This window comes from Calliphora vicina, chromosome 5, assembly GCF_958450345.1.
Source record: "Calliphora vicina chromosome 5, idCalVici1.1, whole genome shotgun sequence".
Lineage (NCBI taxonomy): Eukaryota > Metazoa > Arthropoda > Insecta > Diptera > Calliphoridae > Calliphora > Calliphora vicina.
The window spans coordinates 69,082,197-69,095,711 of record NC_088784.1 but is presented as its reverse complement, the minus strand read 5'-3'; the positions used below and the strand labels follow the sequence as shown (position 1 = coordinate 69,095,711).

Below are 13,515 nucleotides of genomic sequence, written 5' to 3'. Positions count from 1 at the left end.
TTTCATTATTTATTTTAGCTTCATTTTTTGTTTGTGTGCTCTTGTCCTTTAGCAAAGAACACACTCAAGTAGCCTTTTTATTTACTCCCTTAAACACCCCCACTTTTCACTCTCTCACTCATTCTGCTCTTGTTCTTAAAATAAATTCACTCCTTTTAGTAGAGTGTCGGACAGAGATAAAGAGATAGAAAGTCAGGAAAAGAGAGTCCTTTAAGTAGTTGTAATTAGAAGAAGAAACTCAAGAATTGTTGTCCTTGTTACATGCCAGTTTTATACTTAATAGGGTGTCTGTCTGCCTGTCATTGGATTTTTTTTTGTTTTGTTTTGCTTTGATATTTTACAACAATGGAAAAAGAAAGAAAAATAATATTTGTAATTCATATATGAATGTGAAGTAACAATTGTCAGGATAATCAACCCCAATGTAACGGAAATTGTGAATTTACTTTGTTTTTATTCTTTACACAGTTTTGTTGTTTTATGTTTTAAGGAAGAGAATCATTATAAGTTTTTAACAACTATTTAATGTGTTGCTAAAGTTTAGGGGTGTTATTATATCTTACATCAAAATAATTTAATTGTAGTTTTCTTCTTAGCAGCATACAAAAAGTAGAAGAGATTTGTCTCAGGTGAATAAAATTCATAATAATAAATGAATATTGTTTCCAATATCTGTAACATTACACTGTACAGCACAAAAACAAATTACAAGGTCCGACCAATAAATTTTGATAGAGGAGACACAAGTATCGGCGTTTTGAAAGTTTACATCTAAATTTCATTTGAGGGGGGCGGGGGTGTATTAAAGTTTCCCAACTCTGGCACATTCTTATTGTTAATCGCCGATCCTTACATTTTAGGTATAAAATGTGTTCAGCAAATTTATGTAAAATATTACGGAGAACATTTTTATAGAATATAATAACCCTCTAAATCCTCAAGGCATGGGTCTTTTTTGTCCTTCTTTTAAAAAAGATCAAAAAAAACTATTAAAACAGGGATTTAAAGGGTTAAAATGTTCCGCAAAAATATTATCCGTGAAATTTTACTATAAGTCCTTGAATACACCAAAACGGAAAATTCAACCAGAAAGTCAGAAATAAGACATAACAAAAGAGAGCCTAGGGTTAATTTCGCATTTAATAAGAATATTATTTTAAAGTACCCCAAAAATTTAGCATGAAAAAAAATAGTTCAAATTTAACTAAAAATCAATCAAAACGCCGATACACGTGTCTTTTTTTATCTCCTCTATCAAAATTTTTGCTCGGACCTTGAAATTTTAGAAAAAAAAAAATTGATTTTGTTGTATAGTGTTATTGTTTGCGTACAAAATGAAATAGTTTCATACCAAATGTTGGGTTGGGTTAGGTGGGTCAGAAGTTCACTTAGAGAGCCATAGCAACTATCGCTTTCCTTGTAAAGTTGTTGAGTAGATACATTTTGTGCAGTTGCACAAAATATTGTACTTACTTTTCCACTTCCAAACACCTTCTATCCATTATATGGAATAGCCATATGATCCCACATACGACCTACCTTATAGTGCTCCGTGGGTATATCTATTAGAATTGCTATCGTTTTATTACCAAATGCCATTTTCCTATTACTCATAAGTGAGGATGTGGATATCCTGCAAGTAGTAATCGTACACCACTTTGTCGGCCACTTCATGATCACTATTGACAGTTTGACCAAAGTCGAATCTGAACTCGTTCAGGGGCCAAATCACCGCATTCGAAATCGAGTACTTTGTCATCGAAATGTAGTTAAAGTGGATCACGGCATTCGTTATCGAAACGTATTTACTCGAAGTTGTACTCGATTGGTAATCTCTTATCGAAAAGAAACAAACACTGCCGTTTAGTGGTAAAAATAAACAAATCAACCAAAACAATGAAGTAAAATAATAAATAAATGAAAATATAAGTATTTTTCTGATATTTTCTCAAAATAAGTGTAAAAAATATACATACATATTTTATTTTAAAATTGTAAAATTTTGGGCCACAATTTGTTTTGTATTTTGTTTACGTTTTTCACAACATTACACATGGTACTTTGTGCTAATCAAAGTATAAAACATTCCGAAATTTGTCACTGGCCGATGATGAGGAATACAATAAAAACATTTGAATCCATTTTTATTAAATGTTTTCTGCACTTTTTCCCACAATTTAACAATTTATCACAAATTTATTTATTTTGTTTTGTTTTTCTTATTGTCATATGCTTCAGCAATGTAAAAAATAGTAGTAGGTAATAAAAATTACGATCGACTACCGTGATCCAAAACATTGCGGCCATCGAAATTTTTTTCTACACGAACGTGTATTCGATATCGAATGCCGTGATTTGCCCCCAGATTCAAACATTTTCTTTTCGATTACGCTATCGACTTTTCTTTTACTTGAATGCAATCTTGGAATATCAATGTTTTAATAAGTATATTGTCCAATAAGTCCAAATATTGAATGGATGAAATCTTTGTTTGGTATGGTAATCTCAAAAGATTTATCGAATATGAATCTGTTCCATATTCAATAAGAACAAACCTTAATTCCGCCGATTTCCACATAGTCATAGTTCGAGGACTATGGAGTACAGTTTGAGTACAAATTTAGTATACAGCAGGCATTTTCATCTATGAAGCTAAATATTTTAATTGTAGAAAGAAAAATATAAGTTTGATTAAACTTAAAATTAAATTTAGAATTTATTATTTTAAACAACTTTGAAAATTAAAATTGATTTCTCGGAAAATTTATGAGAAAAAGAAAAAAGTACCTAAAAACAACAGTCAAAATTTAGTATACAGTTGATGAGTAGCGCTCTATTTTATATTACCAAAAGCCGAAAATAAAAAGTTTATATTTTGTTGAGCTTAATTACGGCCTTTAGTTGTCTTTTCATAGTTTCCAAGATATTCATTTATATCTTTAGTAATTTCCCCCGTCTCTTCCGTTAAAGAGGGTTCGGAGTTCGTTCTTAGATGAAATGCTTCGTTTTCCAATATTCCGGTCTAAAATTTCCCAGAGGAGCTCTATTGGGTTAAGGCCTGGAGATTGCGGAGGTGAATATGTCTGCTTAGGCACGTTATGTAATAGTCACTCCTTAACAATTATTGCGGTGTGCTTTGGGCCATTGACTTTCTGAACGACCCATGGTGTTACAGGACCTAATTTTCAGCACTTACTTTCAGATTGTCCTTTAAAATGTTTAAGTAGTCTCGGCTGTTCATTGTAATTACAATGAATACAAGATTCCCAAGTCATGCAGCTGACATACAGCCCACAGCACAGCCACACCATCAAAGACCTACCGCCATGTTGGTTTGTCATAGAACAAGCAGGTCTCTGTAACTTGTACTGGAAGGTGAGATGTATATCCATTTCTACGCACGAGATAAGTAGGGCATAGATAAAAATTAGTCTGATTGATGTTTAGTTTTTAAGTCAACAACAACATGCTGGTGGAGTTGTGGACCCAAAACCAGGATTTCAACAAAATACTTAGTTTATCTTGAGATCTCCATGAGTTCATTTCTTGCGGGGAGTATATTACTTAAATAACAATCCGTAATCCATACATGCGACTTAATTCTAATAAAGCAAAAAATTATTCGATTTATAATCAGATTCCACAATAATGGAAAAGAATATTTTCAGAAAAAATTATTTCATGATCCATTTCGTCGAAAAAATTTAAAATTCTAAAATTTATTATGGATTAAGCAATTTTAAGCTTGGTTTAAGCAATGGTTTGTTAACATTATTTTATATTTAAATAGCGAAATCACAAGTCCGAAGAATTTTGTGTCTGTAAGAGGAATATTATGAACAAATTTTATCAAAAGCAATTTTTTCAGTAATAAATTTAAACATAATTTTTAAAATTAAAAAAATATTTTTTTTCCATAAAATTTCTTTCACTAATAAATTAAAAAAAATATATATATTTTTTTTAAACATTTAAAAAAAAAAAAACTTTAAAATATCCAAAAACTTTTCTAAAAATTTCTTCTTATTTCTAATAAACTCTAAACTTATACGCAAACAGTATTTTTAGAATATCTCAATTCGCTTTGTCGCGAAAAATAATCAAAGTCAAAATTTTGTAATGATTATGTACAAGTTCGGCTGTGCTGAATCTTAAATATCCTCCATGAATATTTCTCAATGTTACACACGGAGAAAAATTGATATTAATGTTTCTCTAAGATTTAAAAAAAAAAATGTAATAGTTTTACATATTTGATAAAAACTGGCTTCAAAAATGAATAATAAGAAATTTCTAAATCCATATGAAAATGTTGAAAAATAGTTTAAAAATTTTATGTAAAAATGTTCAGTATAATTTTTATTCAATTGCATAAAAATTATCTAAAACTTATTCTTTCAAAATTATTTTTTTATTGTACATTAAAAACATAATAATCCGTTCAAATGTCAAAAATTATTACGCTATCTTTAACAAACATTTGTTTATGAGCTTCCAAAAAAGAGTATAAAGAGATAATTTCACTTAACTTCCCCGCCAATTTTGTTTTCTAAAATTTTAAAAATTCATATCATGAATTTTAAGAATTATTTTTTAAATTTTCTTTTAGATTATGAATTGGACAAGTTACTACTATAATTTAAAAAAGAAAAAATATTCGAAAATTTTTTTAAATTTTTAAAAATTTTTATTTCCTAATATTCAAATGTAAAAAATACTAAAAATAAAATCTATAGTTTTTAACCTCTTTTTGCTATTGTAAATATCTAATATGAACTAATAAATACATATTTTGTTTTAGTTATCCCCCTTAAAATAAAATATAAATAAAATTCAAATTATATTGACCTTTCAAAAAAATAGGGAAATTTAGTTTATTAATTTTCTATGAAAATAAAGAATAGTAAAAAAAAACTTAATGATTTACACAAATTTTGAATTATTTTAAGTATCCACTTCAAAAATAATAAATTTTTATCTTACACTTGGTCTAGCGTTAAGTAAATACATATTTATGTATAAGTCAAAGCACAGCCGCAATGGGAATTGATTATTTTGTGGCAAAACCCCAATCAGCTTAAGTTTTCTTTTTACATTATTACATTTTTATTGTTATTTAGCGAGAATGAGTTAAGCTCACACAAAACATTGACCGAATTAAATTACAAAAATAATTGCAAAGGCGATTTGATTTCTCAAAAATTTCAAGAACATTTTCTGCATGGCAATGTCATACATTTACGTTTGATTCACTGGAGTATAAAATACAAAATGAAATCAATTTGTTTAATGATATTGACACTATTGCATTTAAACGCTTATGCAATTCCAACAAATACAATCAGACTTAAACATGTCAAAACAATGCAGCTGGAAAAAAGCTAGGGTTTCACATTGTAGGCCTTCCAAAAGACCTAGTTACACATTCTATAAGAAACGATACTAATTGCACTCTGTGTTATCGCAGAAGACATTCTAGAAGGACTTTCATTCTCCTTCTAAAAAATTTCATACCCATTCCAAATAAGTTCTAACAAACCTTTATTTACATGATCAAACATGATCGCTTTAGCAATTACTCTCATCTGTAGTCTCCCTACAATATAATTTGCTTTCTTTATTATAAACCGTAAAATAAAACCAGAAGAAGGACAGACCTTCAACGCAAGATCCCTTCTTAAGTAGTCCTTATATCAGCATTGACTCCCAATGACACGACTTGAACAATTTACACGATTTTGCAAAATAAGGCATTTGCGAAGGCCTCTTTGCTGCATATTTTTCCCGCTGGGAAGCAAGAACATAATTGCACACACATAAAAACATTTTGTACATATTTACTACGAGGTCTGAATGAAAAGTGCTTTAAAATAATTAGAAAATAGTAGCAGTTTTCTATACACTTCACTGTGGTTCCAAATTCAAATCTAGCTGAACAAAATTATTTGTTGGCTTTTTATATAAATTTTTTTCTAGATGTGAAAAACGTTTAAATTAAATATAAATTTTTACTGCCAAATTTTGAAACTGAAAGAGAGCACCTCACTTCGATCCAACCAATATGTACATTTGTGTTACCTGAAAATAAAGATACAAAAGAGGGACAGTTAGAATTGAAAAGAGAAGGGGACAGTCAGTTGATATAAAGATGTAGAAGAAGTGAAGAGGAAGGAGTTCAGACAAAGTGAGGAGTGGAGAATATTACGCACCAGCCAATTGAGAAATATTAGGACTCTCCATGGAGGTTCCCATAACCCACTAAGGAGTGAAGTGCTGTCTCAACAGATTTCATGTAAGCGTGTTGAGAAGAAGATATTGATCATAGGTGCAAAGAAACTCGTATGTGGATGTCGATAAATCTCTTAAGGTTTTTCAGCAAGAATGATGACGGACTTATTGGTCTGAAATCTTTTGCTTTGGTGTGTGCGGTTCCTTTTCGTTTCGATATTGTATGTACGACCATGTGTGACAGACATGATATCAGTCAAGGATTTACTAGATCTATATTATTTTGTAGATCAGCAGTTATTATGCCATCCGAGCCCGAAGACTTATAAGAGTTTAAGCTCCGTATAGCCCATTTTACTATATCCTCGTCAATTATAACTGACGGAGTTGTCCGGTTGGGATCCACCAGCGATCTAATTGCAGGTTCCCCGCAAAATGAGTGACCATGACCACTTCTAGTATCTCAAGTCCATCAGTGGTCCACCTACCATCCTATTTCTGAATATAACCTTGAATAGTTGGTGTTCGCACCATGATCTAGCGCAGATGGCTGGTCTCGGAGAAATCGGAGGAAATGAAAAGTTTACGACAACTACGCCTAGGGTTTGCTATATCTAAAGACTTAAGGCCCAACTATAATATGCATACACTAGCTTAAGTCAGCTTAAGCAACTGTTCAAATACATATAAAACGTATGTGACAAACTATAATGTACTTAAGAGAGTTTCGTCAAGTTTCGTCAACTTTTATTTGCTTAAGCAAAGAGCGAAGCTGGTCGCACATTCCGTACGGAATCAGCTGTTTGTTTGTTTTATACAAACAAACAGCAGAAAAGGATGAAGAAAATTAATTTATTTTCATAAAATAATAAGAAATACGTATTTTTTTAATTACGTGTTGCACATAAATGTGCAAATGGGGCTAAATTGTTTTGAATGCACGTAAGTACATTATGGCCACCTAAAAGTTTCTTCGGATTTTCTTAAGCATTTGACAGACTTTTCGTTCGGTTTTGACATTAACTTAAGCTAGCTTATGCATATTATAGTTGGGCCTTTAACTTTCCTCTGCGTATAGAGGGAGTGCACATTCGCGAGAGAGTGAGAGCTTTTCCACAGACCTTTCAATATTTCGAGTGTTTCCTATCAAAAGCGGTGAGAGATATAATCCATATAGAATCCGCTTATTATCATCACATTTGGTTTTCCTCATGTTTAGAAAATGTGTTTATTTTTCAGGTTCTAATTCTATGGAAAATGTCAGGTACCTATGAACTGAAATCTTCCGTCAACTCCGATGATAACTAAAGTTATCATTTGCAGCACGCATCAAGTTTTATACCAAATCGTTTGGTGGAGGTTCGACCTGTTCGTGCGCCATATAGCTTGAGAGCAGCCACATTTTACCTGCATCTGATTCCCAAGCTACAGCTACAGTATCTACATCGGGTCTCCAACCATACTGAAGTGAGATTGGGTCTCCATTTTGATCTCAGAGCTAAATGAGACCCTATCCTGCAGAGCTTCCGGTTTGACATCGGAAGTTTCCAGGGTCGAGCTTGTCGTCACCACGATTTATGTGCGAATCCGTAGATCTTGCTTTGCCTCTCTCGTAACGGCGTTAAATTAAGGACTACGACCACCTTTCTGTACGCACCTTCAGGAGCGGAAACCTTCTAGTTATGGGCCTGAATGATTGCAGTTGATCTCTGCATGCCTAGAATTTCGCTGACCGGGTTTTTATCACATCCAACCTCGAGCCAGGCCACACTTCCCCTAGGAACACTATCGCCAGTTTAAGTAGAAAGGCTAAGCGCTCTATTGTACATGCTAGCAATTTAATATACATAGCTTTGGAACCGGGTTTTTGGTTTTTTGCAATCAGCCAACATGGGTTTCCCCTGTTTCAAATTAAATTGTGTTACGTTTTTATTCTCACGAGTAGACGCGTAAGAGGATGGACCATACATGAAGTGATGGCGTACATGGACTAAATAAAATCTATAATACTACAGATCCGTGCCCTGGCGTCGGATTGGAGCTGTTCGCTACTAGTCTTCTTTAACCACTAACCAGCCATTCAGGATCTCAGCACTTCTACCAACCACATTAACCTTTCAAGTTGGTGAGAGTAGAGGTGTAAAGAAAGGAGTTGGGGTAGAAGTAGATTGGGAAAGCGAAAAGAACAGTTTTGGTCGGTGGGTTATAACATTTGAGATGACGAGAGAGGATTATGTTAATACCATATGACCATTTGTCAAAAAGTGTACCATTTGTAGTAACAATAATCCTAGCACCAATAAAAACCCCATAAAACCACTAGTTTCAGGTATATCGCAAGGGAATGTCCATCGGCTTACCCATCTTCATTTATAAACCTAGGTATACCAAGACTTTTAGAACATTTGGCAGAATATGTATCATTGAGTAACCATTTGTATAAAATGTATCAGAAGTCTAGATGATAGCTCCCCCTATCCGCCACCTGGGACTCGTCCGATGGAAGACTGTCAACTCCACATGGACAGTAAATTTTTATCAAAATCCATTTCGTTAAAATCGGATATCAAAAGAATGGTCGAGGTGGGATGAGTTTTATTTAGATACGGGTAATTCCAAAATATTGCAACCCATAATTTTTAAATTGAAATTGTATCCTATTTAAAAATTCTTCGCTTCCGGAAAACTGCAAATGTTAAACTCTTCTTTGGTAAAAACATGAAAAATCTTTTAAAGTACGTCAAAATTTTTTTTTTATTTATTGACACATTGTAAAGAACCTTTTACATTATCCACGTAGAGACATACGAAATATACTGTAGGTGTGCACAAATGCAACACAAAATAAAAAACCTTGTTTTAATTTTTGTCCAAAAAAAAAATATATATATACAACAAATGTCAAAATTGACGTAGAATTATACATAGACGTACAAAGAAATCCACATGCATACATTCATAGTTCGCATAAGAAAGATGAGGAAAAATATAAAAACAACATATTTCAACATACTCTAAAGTAGTTCAAGGTTACTTCCTGTCAATGTAACTACTATTTACGTATACATATACGTACGTACGTACACACATACACTCCTCCACTGAAAATTACTTTAGTTTACCATATTTAGAGTTTATACTCTCATACAAATGTACAACCCTTTAAGTGCATTTCCGGTACAAACACCCACTGGACCCGGTAAATATCATATAACATGAGACTTGAAGAGAATCCGCTTTTTGCTTACTCTCATTATGTTGCCTTGATGCCCTGAGCGTGTAAACATTTCTGTAATGATGAGTAGTTTTCGAAAATGAGTGAAATAAGTTTCACTCAATTGCTGAGAAACTCATAAAATTCTTTGTTTATAATTATTTTTTTGTTCTTCTTTAGCATAATATAAACAATTGAATGGAATTTTATTATTTTTGGGAAAAACAAATGCGGTTTCACATTTCGTTTGAATAATAAATAAATTAATTTAGTTTAGCTGGTCAAAGCGAATATAGTGCACCCTATTCTTACAATATACATATGTATTTATACATACATACATATATCATATACACCAGCAATTGAAAACAGAAATAATACGACAATCTCCGTCAGTCTGTCCGTCTAACTGTTGTTGGCACGATAGAGCCTCGTATGCTTGGTATTGCAAATGGACATAATCGTTCAAGTATAACCAGAGTTATGGACCAAAATGTGAGACAACCTCCAAAAAAGTTGATATATTTTGTCAAAAATTCATAAAACGAAAAATTGTTTGGACCCATCCATATTTAACCATAGCACTCATATAAAGTCCACATCCTAAGAACACTTAAATGCGCATAAATCTCTTACAAATATCGTTATCAAGCTGAAATATTCCCATACTTAAATACATTTATGAGTATTTAAGTATGGGAGTATAAATAACGTTATCACATCAAAATTCGACATAAATATTCCCAAATAAGGAGAACATCTGAATAACCTACGTAAATATCTTAAAAATATCGATTTCGAACAAAACTTTTATACAGATTATTAATAAGTATGTATGTATGTAAAATATTCGACATCAATAATTCTCATGTACATAGCCGCATCTAATTTTATAATAAGCGACTCAAGATATAGGTCCCAGGGACCCGAAATAACTGTTATTTTTTTTTTTAATAAACAATTGGTTATAGAAAAAATAACTGCAAAAAAATAGGTCTCGTAATAACAATTATAAATTACTCCAAAAAATTTTAGTCTATAATAACCATTATGAAAAATTTAAATTTTTTTAGGTCTTTGATAACCATTATGAAAGATTTTTATTTATTTCGGTCTCTGATAACCATTATGAAAGATTTTTATTTTTTTTGGTCTTCAATAACCATTATGAATGAATTTAATTTTTTTGGTCTTTGATAACCATTATAAAAAAAATTTATTTTTTTGGTCTTCGATAGACTACAGCCATTACAAATATTTTTACACTACACCACCATAGTGATATAGCGTATAGTGCCCCAAGGACGAAGTCTATTGATTTTGGTTAGAATCGGTCTATTATTTCTCCTAGCCCCCATACGATTGTCCTATCTGAAAATAGATAATCCCTCATAAATATCTTAGTTATATAGATATTCAATCCAAACTCAGCACAAATAACTTTTATGTAAGTCGAACTCTCACTACTAAATTTTGTGATGATTGGTCCATAATTAGTCATAGCTCCCATACAAGGCCCACTTCCGAAAACCTTTTTAACGAGTATAGGTTTCTTAAAAAAGTTGGTATTCAAATAAAATTTAGCACAAATATGTTTCATATATACAGAAGACATGTCACTTAATTTTATGCCGATTGGTCCATAATTAGTCATAGCTCGCATATATTGCACATTTTAAAAGAAAACTGTTTATAATCATAAATATTCTTGATTCTTATTAAATTCTGAACCGATTTATCTTTCTCTGTCTATTTTAAAATACAAGAAAACCAGGTCCATGCGACCAAAAAGCTTTGTTGGTACTCATAATGTTTACGGAAGACCAAAAAAATAAAAATCTTTTATAATAGTTATCAAAGACCTAAAAAAATAAAAATATTTTATAATGGTTATTAAAGACCTAAAAAAATAAAAATCTTTCATAATGGTTATTGAAGACCAAATAAAATAAAAATCGTTTATAATGGTTATCAAAGACCAAAATAATATTGTTTATTTTTAACTGTTATTCAGAGACCATTTTTAAAAAATTCTTGATAAACAATTATTTCAGGATTTTTTCCAATATTGGTTATAACAGTTATGTCCCTGATAGGTCCCATATAGGGACAACTTCCGAAAATTTTGGAGCCTCAAAGCTCTAAAGTGGGGTATCTCGGTTATATGAAAAATTAAAAATTATGTCAAATGTTTGTTCTGGATTTTATTTTATAGAATCTACAAGAAGAGAGCTAAAAAAGCAAAAACAATATTTTATCGCTCCAAATCTCACCCGATTTTTTTCAAATATATATTTTTTAATTAACAACAAATTTATTACTATTAGAAAAACAATTTATAGCCCGAAACTATAAATTTCCTTTACAAAATATTTAGGAACATATTGGGTCATACAAAAGAGGTTTCAATTATTTGAAAGCAGCTATGCGATTATAGAAAAATTGACATAAAGTTGAAATTTATATAAAAAATAGGTCTACATCGGAAGGCTCTGGATCACGCAGTAATAAAAATTTTTAAAATTATTTTTCTTCTGTAGGACTTCCCAAAATTTTAACACATTATTTACTTTATTTTTATATTCTGTATAACTAAACATTTTTCGAAAATCGCGAAAAAAAATATTTTTTTTTAATTTTTATTAATTTATATGCAAATAACTTTTGACTCAGTAGAGGTTTTTTAACAATTATTTCTAAAGAATATTAATTAATTTGTTCTTAATTCAAGAAAAGACATTTCAAAACAATCGGAAACGATTTGGATCCGTTATTAGCAAATAAGCAAACTAAGGTAAATTTTAATTTTCAAATGCGAATAACTCGTAAACTATAAGAGATAAAGTATCGATATAGTAATTATTGTTGTATATATGTATCTTCTAGTAGATTCTATATGTATATAAAAATCTGTCAAATCGAATCGTATTTTGGTATTTTAGGCTCAAATTCAAGACTTAAATTTATCAACACCTCTTCTATAGTCGGGCTATCCGTTTAGAAGTTACCGATTTATTTCCACTATTTTTCAGTTCACTGGTAGTCGAAAATAACACTCTTACTTGTTGTCTAAGTAAATGCAATATTTGTGAATTTTTGAAGATAATTTAAATTCCTCATGGCAAAACAAATAAAAGTACTGATAACTTTAATCTCTAGGATTATTTTACAAAATTTTCAATTTGGCAACACTGACTATGCAAAAAATTCCTTTGAACAATACATTCATTCATTTGTTCCTAGTTGTCTAAATGGTTTTTATGAACACTTGGTTACATATACAATGTCCGTATGAATTTACATTGTACATAATTATCCAGTAGTTCTTGGTAACTGTCATGTACTAGTGATTTTACCTATCACTTAGAGTGACAACTATTTAGTTACGTGACAAAGATCGAAACAAACCAAATTATCAAAAGTCAATTTGTTAACTTGAAACTACCAATTACCAAATACATCTAATAGACAGTTCAAAAACCGATTACTTGTAAGCAAACCTTCCTCCGGCAACTCTGCATTAGATTACTTCATTTGGGTAAAATACTTACTTTCTAAACGATTGACTTGAAGCTAGGTTATATGGTATGTCCATTTACTTAGTTCTGTAAAAAATAAACGTTTAAAGTGACTACACTCTAGATAACTTAGAGTTACTTAAGCGACAACTGTCTTCACGTTAGATAATATCGAGCCCTTAGCGCCAAATTATCGACAAAACACAAATTTTACAGTAGAAGGTTTTTTGATTATTTTGAAATTTATACATAAAATTAAAAATGTTATGATGCTATATAATATAATTTCGATCAAGATATTTGTCTATTTTTTAAAAATATTTATAACTTTTGACAATTAAAAATTCATGGAATACTTTATTGAAAAATATGACAAAAAATGTTTTTTATTGAATTTTTGCATAGAAACAAATTTTCAAATTGAAATTAATTTTTATTTATGAATAGTTTTTAATGAAATTTAACAGTTTTGGAGATTTTTCTATTTAAAATGGAAAAATAAAAACGAATTTTTAAATTTATTATCAGCAATTCCCAAAAAAAAAGTATCGAAAA

The 13,515-nt window shown here is 30.8% G+C and overlaps 1 protein-coding gene across 3 annotated transcripts in view; it reads left to right on the top strand.

The window, feature by feature from the left end:
* The window catches only part of metro (membrane palmitoylated protein 7-like protein metro), a 56,676-nt gene that overhangs the window by 6,500 nt on the left and 36,661 nt on the right, over window positions 1-13,515 (top strand). The window lies entirely within an intron of this gene.